This window comes from Anopheles coluzzii, chromosome 3 (assembly GCF_943734685.1).
Source record: "Anopheles coluzzii chromosome 3, AcolN3, whole genome shotgun sequence".
NCBI lineage: Eukaryota > Metazoa > Arthropoda > Insecta > Diptera > Culicidae > Anopheles > Anopheles coluzzii.
Genome location: NC_064671.1, coordinates 16164598 through 16188288, shown reverse-complemented (window position 1 = coordinate 16188288; position 23691 = coordinate 16164598). Strand labels below are relative to the sequence as shown.

The window sequence follows — 23691 nt, the reverse complement described above, 5'->3', positions numbered from 1 at the left end:
CGTGCGATGTTTTGCCTCTCCGCTTTCGAACTTCAACAGCAAACATCCTTTCCCCTAGCCGGCATACAGCGGCAGCAGCAGCAGCATTAAAACCCTCCTGAAAACCATGCTGACCATTTCCTGAACCCGCACATTTTGTCTGCTGTACATGTCTTTCGTTAAGATTGTGAGTGAGGCGATAAACGATCGGTGCGTTTTAAAAATATTAAGACATCCCAATCAACACACAGACACACACATGGAAAAGGGGGAAGATGAAGCGGAAAGAAACCCCTGGCAAACACAGAACCCTTATGATCGGAGAAGATATCCGATAGCATCTGATTGAAAGCAGTCCTCCCGCGCGCGTTCGATTGCGTTCGATGCTGTCGATGTTGACGGCGGGACCGTGTACAGTTTCCCCGCCATAGGCAACCCACTAGGGGAAGTGAAGCCAGTGTGCGCATGTGCAGCACCACCGAATGTGTTCATCCGTGTACGTACACAAACCTTCCCGCGTTCCTTGGTGGTGTGGCTGGCAAGGTGGAACAACGGTGGTACCGGTTCGAGGGATACGGTTCAGCCAACAGGCCCGCCAGTCGGTGGATGGCTTCGGTACGGGATACATCGGCACTCCAACAGCGGTGAACAGTGTAGCACACATTGGGTAAGCTCTAACAGCCCGAAGCGACCGACAAACACGTCTTCGTCCCCGCCACGTGGATTGCTTGCGGTTGTGACCAAGGGACAAGAGCTCCGACAAGTGTATAATCCAGTGTAGAGTGTATTGTAGAGTATGTGCAGTCAATGTTACAAACGGGGCGGTATGGGCTGTAATGCCTGATTAAGGCAGCCAAGACGTTCCGTGCGACCCCTTCGAGAGTGAGTGTCATTATCCATATGCGATACGTTCTTGTCGTGTCGTGGGTACTTGTACGTGACCGAACGTGCCGGTAAAGGCAAAGCAATTGGTGGAAGAAATCGGTTACATATGAGTGGCAGCAGCAGCAGCAGCAGCAGCAGCACGATCGTACGGTCCTGGGGCGGAAGGAAACATAATTTTCCAACCCCTAGGTTCCAACCCGTTTGCCCCGTTTCTCGCAGCTGATATGCTAATATCTTAAGACTGACGGGCCCAAAACTATCTTGCTCAACTGCTGCAATCCATCACTCTCGTGTGGCGCTCCAGGGTGTCGCGCGAGCAGGTTGTGGTGGAGGAGGAGGAGAAGGAGGATTACCAAGCATGTTAAGCAAAAGTAGTGAAAAGAGAAGAAGAAAAAAGGGGTATCAAAAACGATGTGTAAAAGTTTGATCGTGGAAAATGGTCTTACCCAGTGCCTTCGCCCAGTCCTAGAGTAACCCTTGCGCTGAGTGAAGCAAGACAGATGACGACGATACCGGTGTCATACGTCTCGTGTATGTGTGTGTGTGTCGGTGTGTGCGTGTATCTGTGCGTTGCAAGTGTGTCAAATTTGGGAAAAGATATTACCGCACCGAGAAGGCAAATGCCGGCGAACAACCCGTTCCGACCCGTTGGCAACAGTTGGGTGACAAATTGGGAAAATTAAGATAACTTTCTCGCTTCTCATCTGCGCTCTGCGTACGTTGGTGGGGTATGCAACGCCTGGGATTAATATGCGTAGTGCGGATGCTGACGCGCCACTGTGCTGTGCAGTGCTTCCTGCTAAGTAGGCTGAGTTTTTTGCATGAAACGGCTGAACCTTCTCACGTGGACGCTGGTTCCGGTGGTGAAGCATTGGGAAAAGGAACGAAGGGCAAGAGTGGAGGGGCATATTTTTTTGGAAGCACATTTTGAGAACTGGCGCGACGATGTGAGTGAAAAGGGCATTAAAGGGTATGCCAAGTTTATTAATAATCCCGGCACGATACAACAGCCTCGTCGTCTTCGTCGTCGTCGTCGTCGTCAACGCGACACAGTAGCGTTGGTGCGTGATTTGAAACAAAATCAAATGACAACCACTGGTTTTGGGAGAAGTGTGTCTGTGTGTATGTGAGTTTGTGTGTTTGTGTGTTTATGTGTGGGGGTATAAGCGTGATCGGTGGCGAGGTGATACGTGCGCGTGCTTTCGGTGTTTGGTTCGGAAGGAAATTGTGCAATCAAGAGTCCTTTTTTGTGTGCTGGAAACGCTCTTACCTTTTCCATTCTCTGTTTGTTTTCAGTGTTTCAGCTTCAAGACAAAAGGTGCGTCACGTGCGTAAGGTGTTGGCGTTTGTTTAGCAGCGGGTGATTTAGCCCCTTGACGCGTGTGAGTGTGAGGATTATACATGTTATAAAACACTCCGTTGCGGTGTGACGATAGTTTTGGTATGAACGGTATTAAATGAAGTGTTAAATAAGGTGTGTGTGTGTGTGACATGGCATTCGAAACGGTTGAACGTGTTTGAGCCTGTGGTGTGCTGGAGCGATTCGAATCACCGTCGTCCCTTAAAGGTAAGTAATTTTCTGCACATGTACAAATCGGAATATTTTACACATTTGAATTTTTTTTGAAATTTGAATGAAATTTTTCAAACATTTTTTGCTATTGGATGCTATTGGATATTCAAACAACAGCTATTGGATCTTCATTCAAAATTTTAGTATTTATTGTTTGTTGTCATAAGATTCTCTGAAATAATGCATGCAAAATTACCTTCCAAAGGAGTCGCTGACTGGTGATCTATTCGATAAATATGCGGGCACGTACACATTAGGAAGAGTTCGGTTCCCAGCCAAATGATTCACCCGTAACGAAGGCCGGTTGTTGAAGTAGCTATAAGTCATGAAAGCTGGTATGATCACTTAGTCGTTATAGCAAAGAATTAGACAAAAGAAATTCTTAATTTATAAATATAAGGGACACTTATACAGTGGCTCACTTATGCTAGACTTAAATTTTTGATGCCATTTCGTAGGTAGTTCTTCTAAACATCGATTATGTTATCATACTTTTTCTATCCTCTTCTGGCCAAATTGTTCAAAAGCACCACAATTGAACCATTGGAAGTCAAACAATTGATCGTACATCACTGATTAAATGGACAAAACTGAAACAGTTGAGGTCATAATTAAGTTTCCATGAGCAATAAGGGCCACTTTCTTTTAGAGGCCAAAACTAATGCACGAAAAACTGGCCCATTACAACGCGTTTTTAAACCACGCAACGTGACTTATGCGTGTTTTCAAAGCTAGCCTGCAGAGCAAAATCGATACACTTAAGGCAATGTTGCGGTGACATCGTTTGAAGCCTTATCTCAGTGTATACGCTCAAAGCTGTTCCAAGAAATGAAATGAATAGCTAACAAACTGTAATCAAGAAGAACTATGAAGAGAATATCACAACAAATTTTTGTGTAAATTCTTCTAGTTGAAGGAGTGAGAATCCCACCAGACCACAATACTTCTTAAATTTTAATCTCTTTTGTAAGGAATATAGTCTTCTTAACAAACGTTAATGCTATAGCTACTGGAAAAGGCTATTCATTTGTCAACAATCACTTGTGTCGTCCTATTTCTTGCCACGTAATTGGAGCACTACTCAGCATATTAAGAACATTGTGTACTCTGCCAGTTTTAGTCGATGAAATTGTGCTATCCACTATACACATTTTTCTCGGAATTTGTGTACTGCACCAATACGACCAACACTGAACACTTTTCGATAGGAATGTCCATGCTATTCAAGTACTCTTTCACCGTACGACGGGGTACAAGAAGGCTCCTGGCCTTGGATGTGTACCTTTCCCGTTGATGCAGCAGCTGAAAGGCAAGACGTACACTCAGAGACTCGGAAGCACTATTGGATTGACGGAATCAGTCTTTCATTCCATGTTCTAACCCTTCTTCAGATGTGAATTGAAGTTACATGTACTGGATGAGCCATGCAGCTTCCAGTATGATGCTAACTGTTTGGTAACGTCCCTCAGACCAGCTATTTCATTGTTTTAGTTCGTGGAATTATACATCAATACATGAAGTTGTTGGATGTAATCTTCAGAGAGCTAAGGTCAAGCTATTAACGTAGATGAGGGGAATTCCTCGTGATGTCATTAAAGTTTCGTTGCAAATGTTAATAATTTTTATTAAGAATGCATTAAAAATCCAATCAACATTATGCAGAACAGTCAGTGCAACGACGGTTCAAACGAGACATGAATTCAATGTAAACCGATCATTTAAAAGTCAAACGTTGGTATATTTCTCTTTACATACCATCTACTCATTTTCATCTACCTTTATCCATAGGCTAACAGCACTTCAAACAAAATCGCAGCTATGTTTAATTCAATTTTATGTATATTATCGAAATTGATAACAATTTCTGCGTGCTGCGTGCAAGTGTCAACAGAGTGCGATAATAGACGAACGAAAACACCGATTAATCTCACCTAGTTAATGAAACAAAAACAACACATTGACCATTTAAATATTCATGCAATTTACAGCGTGCCGTGGAGCGGTATCGAGCGAGCGATCTTTCCCAGCCGGACACAGTCGCTCATTAATCCATTATGCGTTCGGCTAATAAATTTAATAGCTGCATCATCAGCCCCGATAATACAGGGAAGCGCGTTGTCAGATGCAAATTATCTTCCAACAGCTCACAAAAGCGCGTCCCTCCCAACCGTCCAGCGCGTTCTCGGCACGGGAATAATTTCACCGATCAGTTTCAAGATAACGCCATTAAGCGCCAATCAGCGCCTGATTGGCCACCGAGAGACAGAGAGAGAGAGAGAGAGCCATCAATACCGAATACCATCATTCCAGCCACAGAGCGTATCGGCGGTAGCCACGTGCGATGAGTCAACATTAAGCTAGCAGTGGGCGGCTGAAGGATATCAAAGCGCTTACAGACGGAACACGGTTGGATTAGCAATTGTAATTAAATTCCCGTTTAGCATACCGTTTCGCGTAAATGATTCGCCCGCTTGGCGGAAATATTCCTTAAACGTGGACGTGTTACATTGGCTGTAAGAGCTGCTCGCGCAGTAAAGCATTAAGCTGTGTCTGTGCAGCAAGAAGTACGCTCTTTGATGAGCAAAAAGGTGTTTGTTTTTAAGCACTGTTTTCATTCTAATTCAACACGGATGAGCGATAAATGCAGCTGCATATCGATAATCGTGCAAACGTTCGCCTCGTTCGCCCTCACCATGTCACCGATGGTTTGCGTTTGCTGGAGCCAGTGCGGTGGAAAATGTTAGCTATTACGATTGCTGTCCCGAGTTTTTCCCCCTACCACCGACCCGTCCCATAATCTCTAATCAGCATTGCCACGGATGCAGCGATAAATCAGTGTTCAGTGAGCGCAATGAATGCAATGATGCAATCAAGATTGCAAATGATAATGTGGCGCACATGTTCGCTTCCAAAAATAACAATATTGAATTTCGCTGAATTTCACAGCTCACTAAACCAAACCGTGGGTTGGTGTATCAAATTAATTTCTACCTGTTAGACCATGGGGATTCGGTTTTGTTAATGTTAAATGCCTGTTTGCTTATCGTTCATCCCCAGCTGACCTGTCAAGCCAATGACGCTCGTCCATGCGCGATAGCATAACAGATGGTGAAAAATGAAGCGCTTAGGACGATGAAAATGGTCTAAAAAATGCGTCATAGTTAATGGAACGGCAACGAGAGGGAGAGAGAGAGAGAGGGGCCGTGAGAGTGTCATCGCACCTGAGTGGTTGCGCGATGTATGAATTATGCATACTAGGCTTAATTTATGAGAGTGTAAGAATGTGTTCCGTTCAACACGTGTTCGGCTTGATGGTGTGGCTGATTATTTAATGGAGTCTTGAAAATAGATTCCTTGCTTTCCGTGTCTCTCTGTGTGTGTGTTGTGGAGCAGGTGAGCATGGTTAGTTTGTGTCAAATGAAGAAGTTTTGAGGCTACCATTATCGTTACCGGCGTTAAATATTTGAAATGGCAGTGGTAACCATTGAAACACATGTTGTACTTACACTTTAAATTCATTTAAGTTTTAAGTCATTTGTTAGTTCTATGAGTAGTATGAAAGCTTAATTTTGTGTGTTATTAAATTAAATAACAAAAATACTGACATCAAGGATACAGATCATAATTACAAACAAACAAAATGGCAAACTTAAAAAGGAAAGCATAAAAATCGAGAAAAGTTTTACTAAGAAGATGGATGGATGGATCGATTGTTTAGTTTGTAGTATGTCTGTCCGATCAAAGTGTTTCCAATCGGACGCTTTTAGTTTGAGAACATCTACGGAACATGCAAGCAGAGGTTTGCAATTAACTTTCCAAATGAATCTATGGATTTCTTTATAACTAACATTAAATGTCATTCATTTTGGTAACAATCTACGAGGTCTATGTTTGCCCTGGATAGGCTTATGATACTTGTTAGGCTGATAACTTATTTAACAACGCAGCATGCTAGTTAGTCCTCTCAAAGGACGACAGATGGAGAAGCACTAACTTATTAGGGTATTTACACCTATCTCGTATAATAATACTATCTACTCTGCATAAGGTTTTACAGGATTTACAGAAACACTTCTAAAGTGTCTCAACTCTTTTTGTCAGCTTTCAGTGACAATCATACTAGAAATTATGTCAAAGGCCTTCGATTTTTTACGATAATCCCTGCATGTATAAAAACTCAATTAAAATCATTCATCATTTAGTAATTTAGGGTCACATTGAAGGACTGGTATCAGGAGAGCAGACAACACACTAGTCGACACGGACGGACACTAGTCATGTGTCGTCCGACTGAGACTTGTAGTGAAAAATAATCGAAAGACAGTAACAGGAAACCAAGTCCAGAAATATTGACTTTTTTAGTGAACACATTGCTATGTTTCCTGGATTAGCAACGAAGCTTATCAAATAACTGAGTTGTGACCAAAACAGTTACTGAGCGTTACATAGCACAACATCGAAGGGTTGGTACAATAAAACAGTATTATCAAATTCTTTATCAACCGCACAAATTTAACAAATAAACTACCACAGGCAAGTCTACTTGGAATGCTGCACTCAATCGGAAAGCATCGTTCTGATGTGATTTTAATTAGAGTGCATTGATTGATGCTTGACAGCAGCAACCCGTGGCAACTGTCAATCCACAGCGCACGGCGTGTGAGCAATGAGCCCGCCGGCAGATGATTTATTCAGCAGTGCTTTCGCATCCTTTTGCCATTAATTTGCAATCTATTGCCCATTATGTACCGCCATTTCATGCCGAAATGCACACAGCACGCAACGCACAACCGGCACTCCGCATTACTGCACTGTGCCGGCCCGGGAAGGGGCCACCGAAGATTTGGGCCACCGGTGTCGTCCGCGGTGTAGTGTTTGTGTTTGCTCCAGCTCCAGCAGCTATTGATTTAGAAATGGGTCACTAATGAATGAGTAATTGGCTAAATTTTCGGAAGTATGTCGCGCACAACACTGTGGCGGCAGGGCAGCCGGACGACGGCACGAGATGTGCAAACGAACGATGCTCGCTGTGGTGGAATAATTAGCACGCCCTACGCAAACCTTATTGCGCTGCGGAATGTTGACCGAGCGCGTGATTTCCCGTGAATGGGAAGAAGCAACATTTTCCCGGCAGACCATTATCTCTAAGACAGTAAGGACGTAACAGCACTGCCCCCGTCCCTTCCACCCCGGCGTAATGCGTTAAGTGGCCTTTGGTTCATGAAAATTCATGGCACAATCTGTCTGCAGCTTCGTGGAATGCGTGCAAAATTTTGTGGAGAAATGCGTACCACCAGATATAGCAACTTCTGGAGAATCTGGTCGTCGTCGTACCCTTTTGCGAGTGAATCGAAATAGCACCTGAGCATTCCTGTTATTTGGACCACATGTATAACCGTCGAACGATGCCCTTTGTTGCCAGTTGGTAACGTTTCGAGGGCATAAAGCATAATCGGTGCAATTATTTCTGTTTTTAGCCGCTGGGAAAGGAAAATGAAACCGTTCCTTTATTATTGTTTCTGATGGTCAACGGTGCAGGACGGGGGCTGTAATTTTAGAATTAAATTGGAACCACAGCTAAACAACTATTCATCCATTTCGGTGCACCATTCGTCATCAATTACGTCAAGCACTGTTGTTTTGATGCCCTACGAATTGCGTCATTGATGTGTTAGGCATTGACATTTGAAACGGTTCGATCGATTCGTTCCATTGACATTTCAGCGCTGGCTGACCGGTGTGTCCGAAAACTTTAAACCGTGGACAGTACAAATGATTTAATGATCCACCGATGGTGTGGTTCTTAGAAAGGCTCTTCGTGACTCACGACGTATCCTGTCGAGCTGTTTATAGTTAGGTATTTCAAAGTAGTCCTTCGAACATGCTAGCTGAATGCTTTGCAATGCTTATGTGGATGAAAGAAAGTGATTCATTCTGAACCATTGTCCCATTGAACCGAGTGAAGTAGTGCAATTTCCTCGAAAACGTTTCTATCCTAATGCAGGAGGACCGTTTTCTACGGCTCATTGGATTTCTGTGGATGTGGGTGGCGTCCTATGGTGTGAGTATTTTAGCAATAGCTTGATTGACAGGACAGGATGAATTATTTTGGGCACCGTCCATAGGTGGATGGTTTCCTTTCTTTGGTGCAATATATTTACGGATATGCGGGCTGAGAGATTGGCAGTCGTAGCGAAAATGCGGGTTGATGCTGGGATCTCGTTATCTTCATTTGTTTGTCACCGTTGATTGATCAGACACTTGATTCATTTATTGGTAACTGTCGGTTGGTTCTCACCGTTTCAATGAAATGTGTTAGTAGTGTGAGAATCATTCAAAGGTCACCAGTGTGACGTGCTGGATTAAATGCTCATAATTGCTTCCTGAAACTGTTCCTTGGCCACGAAGATCCTTATTGCGTGTGAATTGTAATGCAATGTTTTTTGAACAGCATGGGCAAGTATGTATCATCTCTCCATCTTTTTAAGCCTAAAACGTGCTTTATGTAATTAAACGTGGGATATTTCCAAAGATCAGCAATGATGAAAGAAAAATACTGTATTGAAAATACACAGAAAAAATCAAAGATTTTTACGTTACACGTGCCCGCTACTACACGCCATACGTGAACCTTTGTCAAACTGAAATTGTATCTCCAATCAGGGCAAGGACTATCGTTTTTTACGTTTTTTTTCGTTTAGGTTTGACGTCACCACGAGCGGTCAAATAAGACGAACCATAGACTGTATTTGTATTAAATTTTCAGTAAATTTTATTAAAAAATGCAAAAAAGGACAACCTGGTCGTTTCTTATGGATAAAAAACATAGGTGTACATGAAACTGTACTGCTTTATGCAGAACAATTTCACTGTTACAATCAGAGGCGGATTTTGCTATAAGCGGGCTGAGCGGCGGCGGCGTAAAGGGCGCCCCGAGCTATTAAACCTTCACATGTTATATTTATAAGCGATTGAGTTGTTTTTATTAATAAACGGAAAACTAAATCTTTCTCAAAGTAGTACATTTTTACAAGTAAGTGTGTGGAATTGGTTAAGGTCTGGGTAACTAAATCTAGGTAAACCAACTACATCTATACTGAAATTTGGAAAGTCTGAAGATTTAATAACGACAGTTGATCATTTAATTGTTTGATTCATTTCCATATAAAACATTCTTAGCTTAGTAAATCGACCAAATGCGTATTTGTTTAACAAAAAAATTCTACAGACAATGATTTTTTTCTGACACCAAACACTGGTTAGTATTTGAATATAGATTTGATAAATTTTCACTACCGGAAACAGCGAAGATGGACAACTTAAAAATATGCAAAATATGTAAGCCTGATTACACGAAGACTATAAATACCATTAAAATAATGTACTAACTACCTTATAAAATGATTGAAATCCCTAACGAATTAAGGATTATGTATTTGGTATTTATAAAAATATATTCATTAAAAAGGCAAAATAATTTTGGGGACTATTGAAGAAACTAAGGGCCCCATTTCGATCCCCCGCTTAGGGCCCCGAGACAGATAAATCCGCCTCTAGTTACAATGCATAGTCTTAGCTACCCATTGATATCAAGGCTTTTTACTTTACATGAATCACTTTACATGAATCACTGAAGATGTCATTCATTGATTTTCATCTTTTTACTTAGATTGGGGCCGTAAATGGTGCTTAATATTGATGAAAAAGGTATGTATATGGACCCATATCTAGCAAATTCTTCATACGAATCATGCTAGAGACTCATTACAGATCAGTCACGAATCTTATTATTTGCCAATAATCTATCAAAATAGCGGAATGAAGGGAAAACTTTATGTACTTCTAATTCTAATAATATTGATGCCCAAGAATCGTTCTAAAACGCTTAAAAGCGCTTAATATTATTTATTCATTTGTTGCTAAAAATATAAAATCTTACATACTACTTCACCTCATGCTTGTGAGTGGTTTCCCTGCTACCAACGACCTTTTTTGAATGACTTATTTTAAAATGCAGAAGCAGCTGGGGGGGGGGGGGGGGGGGGGTGAATGTTTCGCAAAAACTTCACAAAGAAATGCAAATCGATTAAAAGGAATCGAAACGCAATAAACATGTAAATATTCTCCCGAATACTACGTGCAACGGTTCGAGCATTTTATGACTGCCTGCCTCATCCTCTTACATAAATTAACCCTACTGCTATCCGCCATCCCGCACTGTCGTTCCGGGACCAGAATCGTCCACCGTTCAAAACGTTCCCAAATAACCTCACGAATGGGTCCCTTTTTGTGGGTTAAGTTTCGCATCTCCCGGCGTAAAGTTAGCACACTCACACACACACAGTTGGATGCTGCTTTTTTCTACACCTTCCCGTTGTTGATACCATCAAAAGGAAGCATCTTCCGTTCGGTTGAACGTGGGAAAAGTGTTTGATAAAATTGTATTGTCGCCCTGGTTTGTCAGGCTGCCCGGCTACCCAGGCCAGCGGGCAACTGGTCACAAGTCCTTCTTCCGGCACACCTTTTTGGCCCAAAGCCCCGGACCGGACGGACGAACAATGTAGAATCAATTGAACTGTGTGTGTGTGTGTGTGTTTTTGCATATGGGGAAAAACACGCACCTACATACATACTGGCTCCACAAAGCCTGTCCATACTTTTGGAGCGGTCGACTATCGGCCCGGATGGAAGAGTACTATAAGAGTGCTGTGAATTGTAATGACCGCTATAAAACTGGATCGTAAAAAAGCTCATTCAACCGTTGTCTCACTGTGGTGATCGCATGTACACTGGCAAACAGTAGCAGCAACAGCAGCAGCAGCATGGGATAAGAGTGATCGGGTATGGAAATGTGGGTGTGCTCGGAAAATGTGCGATGTGTTGCACTTTTGCCAACCAGTATTGGACAGCGTGGGTTCCTTTTATGCACACACACACCCGTAGCATTTAGCAGAAGGGCTTTCCTTCTCGAAATTCACCGGCGGTTTTTTTAAAGGACATTTCAAATTCAAGCATAATATTCATGAGCTTTTCAGTGGAACAATCGACGAGAGATAGGGCACAGAAAGAGAGAGAGAAAATGCAATTGATGTTTGAAGTGCGAACGATTCAGCAATCTTGTGAATAGCGGTGGTCAAGGTAGTGCACTGTGTGGGGTAAAAAACCCTGTACCTTGGATTCATAGCCAACCGACAAGCAGGCAGGCAGGCAGTGGCAAATAGGGAAAAGCAAAGCAATGGAATAAAAACTCCCTCTCGAAACCAACCAAACGCAGACCGAACTGGAAGCGCAGCTCATGAAAAATACAACGTACAAAACGGTCCCAAAAGGGTCGCACGTAATACGATTCCAATCGAAAGGGTTCCTTTTTTTGTTGGGTCTCTGTGTTCCTTTTCACTGCCGCTAACCCACCACGCTGCTATCGACAGCTGATGATGGGCGCACGTTGTTACGAACGTTGGGATCGAACTTGTATCGGGCATGGTTTGGTTGTAATTTTCCATGGGAGAGAGAGAGAGCTAGAGGGAAAGACTGCCATTAAGACAAGGATGATCCGTAAATGAGCAACACAAACAAAAGGGATCGCAAAAAGGGTCAGGCTCCAAAAGGGCTCGGTACTTTTCACCCTATCAAGCAGAAAGGAGCGGGTGGCGCGTGGCCTGACCTGCTCTTGCGGAGGCTCGGTTTTGATGCGCAAGATTTGTGAAGCTCATAGTTGATGAAACATTCAAATACACCTACCCAATGTCTCTCCGTGAGATGAACGGTGGGCTTGAAACGAAGGGAGGGTTTCGATGCGTTGGAAATGGTTCGTTAGGAAAGATCAGAGCAGGCGGTGGAGCTTGAACCTGAGGGCCGGTTCAGCTGGCCGCTCCATTTCATGGTATTACTCTGCGCTAAATTTACGGTAAAAGTACATCACTGTGACGGTTGTTTTAATTCAAGGTTAAATGTCCCTTAAGGCAAGCGCTTCTAAGTTTTGCATCAGCAGTCGAGCTTCGTCATCAAAACAAACACATTTTTCTAAAAGAGATAGGTAGATAAATTATCTGATAAAGTGGAACGATCTGGAAAGGAAGTAAACATTAGAAATCCCCTCCTAAACCAAATTAACCAAACAATTAAAAACATGATAATGGTCTTTTTCTATGTTTTAAGCCAGTAAGCTAACATTTTGGCCTGGGACACCATCCAGGGTTGTATCAGTTTGACAATTACGATCCGCCGTATTGGATTTCAGCAATTGTGTACAAACAAAGATTCTTCTTCTTCTTCTTTGGCTCAACAACCGATGTCGGTCAAGGCCTGCCTGTACCCACTTGTGGGCTTTGCTTTCAGTGACTAATTGATTCCCCCCCCCCCCCCATAGCAGGATAGTCAGTCCTACGTATGGGAGCACGGTATATTCGGGACTTGAACTCATGTCGGGCATGTTGTTACGTCGTACGAGTTGACGACTTGACCAGCAGACCGGCCCATCAGAGTTTGTTATCAGAGAACTTAAACTACAAGGATAAATCACTTGGCTGCTTACAATTTGGTAGAGGAATATCATTTAAGAACAGTAGAACCACTGTAGGTACACTCGACTTTTTTACTTATTTGTGCATATATTTTGTTTTTCTTTAACTAAAATTTTAATTTTTACCCCTTGTACTGTTTTAATTATTTAAATAATTATTTTAAAAAATGCAAATCAATTTCATTGCTGCTTTAAAGTTCTTTCGGATAGGTAGAACAACATTTTAAAGTACTTCTTAGCTTTATTTACTATACCTCTAGTCCATGTCAGCTATTTGATATTACATAAAGCATCAAACTCAACATATTTTCCCTCGGGTGCGGCATTTTTTTCCCGGAAAAATATCGGCTTGATGAACAGTGGTGCCAAAATGGGAATGAACGACGAGCACGGGCACACACGGATAGGAGTCACGCACTTGCAAACAATTCCAAATATTGAAAGAAGCAAAGATTGGTGTAGCAATCAAGCTCCCTCTCCCCAAAAAAAAGGAGCGATACGTACTTTCTCGCCCATTGATCGGTCCCATTTGATGCCATATCGTTAGTCTTTACTCGAGCCGAAACGAACGAAACAAGAAAAGGAAAAACAGTTTCCCATTTACCACGTGCCACGGGGGTAGCGAATTTTTCAAACTCGCGAGGTCCCACAAGGTACTTACGTTTTACTTGCCGGCTGCTTCGTAAATACTTTGCCTCTTAATGCAACAGTGTATCGTTTGATCTGTTCACAGCCGTTGGGTGAAGACGGGGTTGGGAAAAATTGGAGCTCTGTTTGAAAAAAAGAAAAGTGTTGTGCGGAAAATCTCCCCCGTGATGGGCGGCAGAGATCTGATCAAGACGATGGCGATGTGAATGTTTGAAAAGAAAGAAAACCGTTTCTCGGCTACGGAACACCGAGCGTAGTCTTTCTCTTCCCCTGTAATGGGAAAAATATGGAAAATTTCATGCCCATCAAATCGTCTGTTAATCGGATTAGCTTGTTTCTCTCGACAGATCGATTTCGTTTGCATACTTTTCCATCAACGCAACGCACTGCCCCCGCCCGGCAAGGGTGCCGTGAATGAGTTCTGCGAATCGCTGTCGGTACCTACTCGGTCTGTCAATGCACTTATAGGCTATAAATTGGCTTCAAATTGTATGTTCGAGAGAGAGAGAGAGAGAGAGAGAGAGAGAGAGAGAGAGAGAGAGATAGTGAAAAAGCTGGATAGAAGGTTTAGGAATGGTTTCGGGAAACTTTTTTTTCCGAAAGAACCACTCCATCCAGATTGGATCTGTTTGTTTGTTCGTGTCAGCCATCTGCGTTACTTATTCCTGGAAGGATATTTTGACGAGGCAGAGATAGGATCGTTTTCTATTTGGAGATTTGGTGATTAAAAGTCTGCGCGCGTTGATGGTGTACCAAGCAGGATTAAGCGAGAGTTGATTATTGAACCCCTTTTTGCTGCTGCGAAATCAATCTGCGGCGATGAGTGTTTTATGGTGAAGTTTATATTTAGACAAGCGCAAGCGACAGAGACTGTGTTTGTTCTTTTTCGAAAGGGAACCGATTTTATTTGTTTATTTATTTACGGAAGGACGGTCCGCCATTTTTCTTGAAAGGAACTAATACAAATAACATAATTTTTATGTTCTTATGCAATTTCTTACTTGGAATGAATGAAGATGTTCTTCATGAATATTATATTGGAAGAGAAAAATTTTTGGATTTTGGAGAATTTTTGGAAAAATATTCTTCTAGCTCACATTCTTTAAGGCTTTTGAACAACATTATCGTTGAGTATTAGGCATTACTGATCGAATTGAGGTCCCGTAGTACAGTCGTCAACTCGAACGACTCAATAACATGCCCGTCAAGGGTCATGGGTTCAAGCCTAGAATGGACGGTCCCGTAGCAAGGATTGACTATCCGGCTGCGCGTGGTAATGAATTAAGTCTCGAAAGCCTGTATAGGCCGGCATGTCCGCGTAGGAAGCTACGTCAACTATAAGAAGAAGATAAAGAAGAAGAAGAAGATCGAATTGAGGGAAATGACGCGTTCCTATTGAACGTTAAGATATCATATCTTAGCAAAATGTAAATCAATGTGTTTATTTTACTAAAAGATTAAGTAAAGCTGTACGTTTCGCATATTTAAACGATCGTAATTGAGATGTTGGAAAGTTTAGACAGGGCTTATAATGGAACACAAAAAAAACCCTTTTAAAAGGCTATTGCTGTTTCAACTACACTTCAGCTTCACCCGTTCACTTAGCAAGACGTTGATTGAGATGAAACGAAAGCACTGATAAACTTTGTCCAACGATCTTCCACCCTCCATCGCGTGTCCATCGACCCACGCGCCGGAAACCCCCGTTTTATCACAGTTTGACGACAGCAATCTTGCCAACTTTCGTGTGCACTGTGTGCGCGGAATGAGAATTTATAGGCAAACTAAATAAAAAGAAAAAAAAACAGGAAAGAAAGCACAAAAAACGGGTTAAGCTGAACAATCTTTGTCAGCCCGTTGGTTCTGATTAAATCATCCGCTTATCAACGGAACCCCAAGGCGGGAAGGCGGGGTTGGGATCGATGGACAGCCGGGTTTCCTATCGCCGCTTGGGAATTGTGCACCTACGTACCTACGATGTGTTGTATCGGTCGGCACGAGCAAGCGAAACTTTCATCGATACACAGTTTGCGCAAGAAAGGGAGCAAGCTCGCTTTATGTAGCGATTTCTTTTTTCCTCGTATATATATACATTCAATCGCATGCCATTTACCCGTTCCTTTCGAGATCGAGAGCAGCAGCAAGAGCAGCAGTGCTCATCGGCCGGGCAAAGTGGTTCCAGTTCGCTGGCGTAACGAAACCAATCTTCGTAAAGCAGCTGATAGATTATGCTCATTTATCAATCAGAGGTTGTGCGGTGGGGAGGCTAGAAGAAGGCCAATGAATTGGTGGCCCTCTCGCGATAGTGTGTTGCTGCTGCTGCCCCGAGGTTAGGCAAAGTTTAATCGCTCACAATCCAGAAGGCCAGAAGGTCCGAGCCCGGGGGCAGGCGGCGTCTTAGGTTACGCTGCTTAGGATCCTGTGAAGCAGTAAACGATTTTCTGGATTAGTGCCCTCCGGACCGGCGGGACCCGTCAAAGCGGATTGTAACGAGCCGAAATTTATCCGTTGCCCCACCCCCCCGGAATCCATCGGAACCGTATCGGAAACCCTTCACTCGATGCTCTTCAGAACAATCCAATTAACACCTTCAACGGGACGTGGGTTAGTTTTTTTGCTTCTGCTTCCCTTTTTTTGCCGCCCATTCGCCTGTTCTCCGGCCTGGTCCGGTACAAGTCCATTGCCAATGGTGTGCGAATTGTTACGAGTGGCGTTAGGTTTCACGTTCCATCTAACTTTCGCTCCGGTAAGTAGCGGGTTAGTGTTCGATTTTCCGTTTAGTGTTGGTCGGCTGCTTATCGCTGGGGTGTGAAGTTTGCTGAGGCATTCAAATTACTAAGAAAATTTGCCCCAAAAGGATGGAATAGTACTGGATCTTTAAGTTACTAAACCTAAAAGGCATTTAGTCTTTAACACTTTTTGATTTATTCAATTCAATAATTTAAATAACCTCCGGAATGGATGACATTGTTGCTGTGTGGATGTTCTGAAGGCATCTTACAGTTGTTTTTTCATAATATCATAGTAGTTTACCACCTTGAACTACTTTCGCTGCCTTTTCCCTTTCTCCCCATTCCCCAACATTCTTATCGATGACGCATTCGAGAGCCACTCGACATTGTACGGCCTTTTCTTGCTCTGCAACCCGTACAATTTCCATCACTTCAAACCGGCACGAAACCCGCTAACGACCAACACGTCTACGGTGCAGGTACTGATTGACCCGCCCGCCCGGGTGTCAAGGAGGAGTGCTGTCGTTGCTCGAGCCAACCAAGCACCAAGACCCAGGGAGAAAGAACATGTAGAAAGCTGGCGCTACCCCATGTTAAATGGTCGATACATTTTTATGAGCTCTCCCAGCGCTCCGGCATGGTTTCGGTTTCGCTTCGGTCCACTTAAGCTGTCCGGCAGCTAAATTGCTTCCGCTCGTTTAATTTCTCTCGCCCGCTGTTATAACTTCGCACCATTCGGCCGGATGGCCAGTGGAGAAAGGGGGAAAGTGGCGGAGTGGACTATCACCCCTTTCGCCCCTTTTCCAGTGCATAAACTGTTCGGATATCATAAATTCATCGCCAGACGGTAGATGTTGTGTTGGTTCTTAAAATAAATTGTGCAATAGTTGTTCAAGCGAGAAGGCAGGGAAGAATGTTAAAACTTCGGGTACGTGGAAACAATCTGTTTTTGGTGATGTAAATTGATATTGATTTATGCTGACAATTGTTTACTATTTTAAATTGGTACTTGATGTGAACCTTTTTTTTTTTTAATTGTTTTGATTTATGGTAGAGAACTAAGCATGTAGAAAGCTTTAATTTGCTGCATCTTTTTTCATAATTTATATGGCACATTTGTACTCGGAGAATCATTGCTCAATGCAGCTCTCCAAAACATGTCAGATGCGCTCGATCCAGTGCTCACATTTCAGTAATTTCTAAATAAATTGAATAATTATCACTTTACAGTGGAGCGCCGTTTATCCGGGTACCTTTTATCCGGCTTTCTGTTTATCCGTGCTGTTGAGAAATGACAGTTCAATACAAAGGTGACATTGCGTTATGAGGAGGATATTTGAAAAAGCGGTTAAAAGAGCACATTGTCATAACAAAAAACATTATAATTCGTGGCAAATTTTAAATATTCTCATTGGAAAAACATGAAATTCAAAAAAACTGGGTTATTTTTATCCAAAAATAAGAAAATTTTCCAAAAAATTATCAAGAATTGGTGATGAAATATATCATTTGACTCATTATCCGTATTATTCGCTTATCCGGGCGAGGAGAAGCCCGGATAAACGGGGCCCCACTGTACTTATTCCATCCGTCAATTGATTGATCTGTACTGTATTCAGCTGTAATATTTATGTTACCGTTATCATAAAATTGACATTAAATTATTGCAACTATGCGCAACTATAAGGTTTATTTTTAACCATAATCATCTAGTTTTTATCTATTCTTCGCTCATCGGCATGAACACATTGATGCTTTCTTGTATTTCTTATTAGAAATCAACCTGGAATATTTAATAAATGCTGTTCAAACAAGCTTTACACTGCATTGAAATTATTAAAAAATAATAATAAATGTACATTTATAAATTCTATACAATGATCATGTCCATGATATAAGAATTTTTAAATAAAGTTTTCAAATAATGCTATATTATACAAATAAAAGAGTTGAAGGTTGAATTTAAATCTTTAACTACCTAAGTTAAATGATGCAGTAATACGATGCAGAATTATGCACTAATAAATGAAAGAAATGTTTCGTTGTGTCCAAAAATCATGCTCATCCTTATGGTCGAATACAAAACATACATATTGTTTACAAAGGCATCATTTGCTTATAGTTTGGAATAGTGTTACGAGAAAATTACATAAAAGAGTATTTGATTAACTGCCTTCTGTTTGTCCATTTAAAGCATCACAATTGAGCATCCTGTTTTTGGATAGCTTTGGATTTCATTCTAGGTACTGGTTTCGTCCAAATAGGACATCCTACCCAGAATTTCATTAACAATGGCACCCGTACTGTCCGAATAGCTGAATACAAAAGGCCCACAAAATTTGATGCTATGGTATTGTAGGACCTAACATTTTCCCAGAAAGGTAGCAAGCTATCAGCCAAAACGGTGACATATAGCTGTCGTTCGAGAAATGAGTATTAGCGAACGCTCCAACTACTATTCACAATGAAGCAATAAAAATCTCTTTGTTCTCAAACAACAATATATGCACAGCAATAGATTGAACAAGCCCCAAACAAAAATATAATAAATAATTACTCAAAACTATCTAAAAACCAATCGTGTGTAAAGAGATTGCAAAGCGTACAAGAGCTCTCTGATGCGGTACTCTCCTAGAAATAAGACCGTAAACAAATTCCCAACCCTTCTGCAGCGTGCGGATTTAAAGGTAATACCGTCGCGGTCAATTAACCTACATCATACAGCCCGAGCGGTTGCGGTTAACCGAAAAACCTCAACACCAGCCAGAACCAGCCCCAGTTCCGGCAGCAACAGATGCGAACAGAACATTCTACCTCCTTCACTCACTCCCTCTCTCTCTCTCGCTCTCTCTTTTCCTTTTCAATCTCTTTCTGCGGTTGCTAGCTTGTGCAAGAGCAGGAGAGGAAACGCATCGCTAGGGAAATGGTATCGAACTCGCTGAGCGCGCAACCCGGTAGCGTTGGGAACGGCATCCGTTGGCACCAATTACTTCTCCTATAGCTTCACTTCTTGGAAGTACCCGTGTCGAAAAAAGGGTTTAGCGTCCCGACGAGGGGGCTGTGGTGCAAACGGTGCGGGGCAAGATCGGGAAAAGATCAAAGAGGCTGCTGTGTGCTGCTGCCGTTGAAAAGACCCAAACCGATCCGGAAACGCCGCGTGGTAGATGAAATGCAATCCGTAGACGTTTGAGGTCGAGATGGAGGAGCCCCGGACTGCTACACCGAGCAGGCAAGATGCCAATCAGACCGGGCCGGCACACTGATGTTGTGCAGGTGCGCTCGGTGCCTGTTGGTTGTACCATTTGACAGTGAATAGCAGGCCAGCAGGATTTGTGAAATACGAACCCGACCGAACAGGTGTAATATTGATCTTTTCATATTTCCTTGACAACGATTTGACGATTTCTTTAAGCGGGTTTATTTTTCAAAAGCCCTTCGTTGCTCTCACCGCTTCTTTCACACGGGTGTGGTGGAATGGGTGGAAGGAGCTAGATGGACGGAGCATCAGAACTGGTGTGTCGTATTTCGTACAATTTGTGTATTTCTGCTCCCTGTTCAAAGTGATGGTTAAAAATACACTGGACAGCCCAGGCGAATAAGTTTATTTTTCCTGATCAAGTAAAGTGCCAGGAGTACTTCCAGGCACTCTGTGCACATTATGCTGTTGGTTAGATGTTGGTGAAGATATAGTCTTGATGAACTATGGGGTTCACAGAATAAAATTAGAAAAGAGATAAGATGGTAAAAAACCTATATTTCATTTAAATCTGCTTTGAATTGGTTTGGTAAATGTTTGTACCACTTTTGAATAAGTTATAAATTATTATATCATAAATATCTTAATGCATAATGTATTTTTAGATGTGCTAATATACTCCACAAACACAGCTCCATACAAACACTGTTAGTATCAATCTCTTGCTGATTTAAAGTGAATAACGACATAAGATTGTCCATGTAGCTGTATCATCATTTATTATTTTTATCATTATCATTATAATTATTTTTATTATTATTATTATTATTATTATTATTATTATTATTATTATTATTATTATTATTATTAATATTATTATTATTATTATTATTATTATTATTATTATTATTATTATTATTATTATTATTATTATTATTATTATTATTATTATTATTATTATTATTATTATTATTATTATTATTATTATTATTAATATTATTATTATTATTATTATTATTATTATTATTGTTATTATTATTTTTGCCATCCTTTTTATTATTATTATTATTATTATTATTATTATTATTATTATTATTATTATTATTATTATTATTATTATTATTATTTTTATTATCCATTTTATTAATATTATTATTATTATTATTATTACTATTATTATTATTATTATTATTATTATTATTATTATGTTTTTTTATTATTATTATTATATTTATTAATCTTATTATTTTTCTTATTCTTATTATTATTTTTTTATATTATTATTATTTTAATTATTATTATTATTATTAATATTATCATTATTATTTTTATTAATATTATAATTATTATTTTTATTATTAATATAATTATTAATTTCATTATTTTTATTTTTATTTTTTAGTTATTTATTTTGTTCAACGGACTATCGTCTAAATGAAAAAAAACATGATGAAATCTAACTTAACATAAATTTCTTTGTGTACTTCGTTCCTGTCATCCTAATAATATGTTAGTTTTGAACGCTGCAGTACTAGAGTTATAATATCAGACAAGAAAAAACATGAATGCAAAAAAACTCTTCTTCAATTGTTCTATTTTAAAAGCCATTTTGAACATTTGAGAATTTCAGTCGAGAAACATAAAAAAACGCAACCAAAAAGTTGGATAGAAACTTGAAAGGAGTCATCGTTACATGGAGACGCCCGGTACTTCATCGAGAAGCGGCCACTAGACATTCTCTAGACACGAATAAACGGTTGTTTGAAGAGCATTAAGCATTGAAATGAACATCTTAAAATAGCTCACAATATTATTCACCAGGTTTTTTTTGCAATCGTTAATTCATTTTATGCTATTTTCAACCAGGCTTTTCCCAGCATTCCAATGTATCCTCGTTTCCATTGTGCTTCAAACGAGGCTAAATATGAACGAGAGCTTTGATATGCAGTGGCAGATACCGTACAGCTACCACGTTACAGCATTGTCTAGGTACAAAACCGATTCACCCTTCTTCGTCTGTTGGTTGCGCCTCGGCAAGTCGCTTGGTAGTCGTAATTCCTTTTCCAACGGTGATTTTCAAAGTGCTTGCGCCTTGCCACCGAGTTTCGCGTTCCCGGTAGCGCCCGTCTGTCAAAGCAGGGTGAAAAGAAACACCACAGGCGGGCAAGCAGCATATACATAAAAGCAGCCCGCAGTGGAAATATAATTGAAAAGCTCGACAAACTGTTTGCCTTACACGGAAATGGGGAAGGAAAAGTCACGTCACGTACCGTGAGCCCTGCCGGCAAACTGTCCGGATGGGGCAAACAATGGTTTTGCGCCATAAATGCGGTTACCCACCGGGTTTTTTGACTTAGTGTGTAGGGTTTGATTTAAAAACTGTCTTTCCTTTCGCCTTGCCTGCTGGTTCGGGGCTACGGGGTACGACACGAACCAACCGGTCCTCGGTCCGGTTTCCGGGAATGGTGCGTTTTATTTTAGTTCCGTTCAGCTTGTTCGTTTGTTTTTTTCTTCTTCTTTTTGTTTGAACGAAATGGCGAATGGCAATCAAATCACGTCCAACGGTTGTGTTCGGTTCTTGGAAGCTTGGTGGCTTACGACACAGCACGCCGTAAAACACCGCTTCGACCGTTTAAAGGCACTTTTCGTTCGGTGTAAAGATCTGATCGGAAGGTGAGTAGGCATAAAAAAACCCGTGGCATAGCGCAGGGTGAAATAATGGAACTAGAACGAATTGAAAAATAGAGCCCTGAACACCGAACACAATGCACGGCATCGTGTTCTGCTTTCCCAAAATCGTACCAGAACTGGGGTTTGTGCTGGGTTGTGCAGTTATTCGGCAGCATTTATTCGTTGGTCGATTGTTGTTTGCCACATTCATTTGACCAAATTTTCCTGCCCCCCTTTCGCTGCCGGAATGGTAAAAGCTGCTCTGTTTACTTTTGCACTGCCTCCGAACAGACGAACAGAGCAATACACGGTGCTACAACATGACATTGCCCACTATTGCTACCGACGATGATGGTGATAAAACTTTGTCCTGTGCCCTGCACTGTGACTATGGCTGTGTTGAGCGGAATAGTTCGGTAAAAAACCCCCAATCGTGTGCTGCTCCCAAACCCCACCGACTAGTTTCGTTGCTATTTCCGATTTGCTGCGATCGAACCAACCGGCGGGCGGAAAGCGGCAAATAAGTGAAATGAACAGCTCAGCGCGCGTGGCGGATGGCGAAAGGCGGCGAGTGCGGTTCGAAACTAGCCAGATTAATGAATTGAGGCAAGATGCGACAACCCGTGATACGATGGGAGGGTGTGGTGTGGTTCCGCATCTTCTCAATGGAAAAGTGAAATTCAATTTTGGGACGCGTTGTAAGTTTGGAAATGAAATTAGTTTTTCCAAGCCCTGTGAATGCGCTTACCGAGAAAACATCAACCTCCAACCTCAATGCCGTGTGATTGTAATGGGTTATTTGGGGCGGGCTGTGGCTGGATTATTTCGTCCGGTGTGCTTGTGGGGCTGTGGAACCGAGGGGAAGTGTTTTTGTTTTAATAAGATTCACAAAGTGTGGTTCATTTTGTAGACAGATTTAGCAGACGGTTTGCAGGGGGCTTGCAGGAAATAAAATGAAAACCATCGTATTTTTGTTTGGTGCAAACTTGGTCAAATGGTTTTGCTGGAATGATACAGAAGCTTCGGCCCTTAGCACAACAGTGTGTTTTGTTCGTGGCTATTACACTCATGGGCTTCTAAATATAACCAACCAACCGGGGTCTACCTTTCCAGATGCGACTAACCGATCTTTCCAAACGTACTTTTCGCTCGTATTGTTTTATTTTTGTTGTTTTTACTTTGCTCTCCTCCTTTTCAATTTGCGTTTTGCGCCATATTACACACGAAAGCTTGTCAAAGTTTCATCGGACCATGTGTTTCGTTATTTTATTTTTATTTATTTTTTTCAACGCTACACGTGTGAGCTTAGTAGAGCAACAGTGAGCGGGCAGCGGACAATACAGACAACTTTCCTAAACAACGAACGGGGCTGGGGTGAAGTGGTTGTCTACTGCTGAAGGCTAACCGGTAGGATCGGAACACCATACACACAAATGGCGATGAGACGATGAGACGATAGACGATGGCAGTTATTTGTGGAAGCTTG

General features: G+C 41.5%; 1 protein-coding gene across 5 annotated transcripts in view; it reads left to right on the top strand.

Annotated features, from left to right (window-relative positions):
• Positions 1-492: 492 nt before the first annotated feature.
• Positions 493-23691, top strand: part of LOC120955590 (uncharacterized) — an 82849-nt gene continuing 59650 nt past the window's right edge. For 4 of the 5 annotated variants that reach the window (XM_049609843.1, XM_040376611.2, XM_049609842.1 and 1 more), the window contains exons 1-2: positions 493-646; positions 2161-2431. The gene's annotated coding sequence lies outside the window, so the exon portion shown is untranslated. The other variant, XM_049609841.1, reaches the window with a different exon arrangement.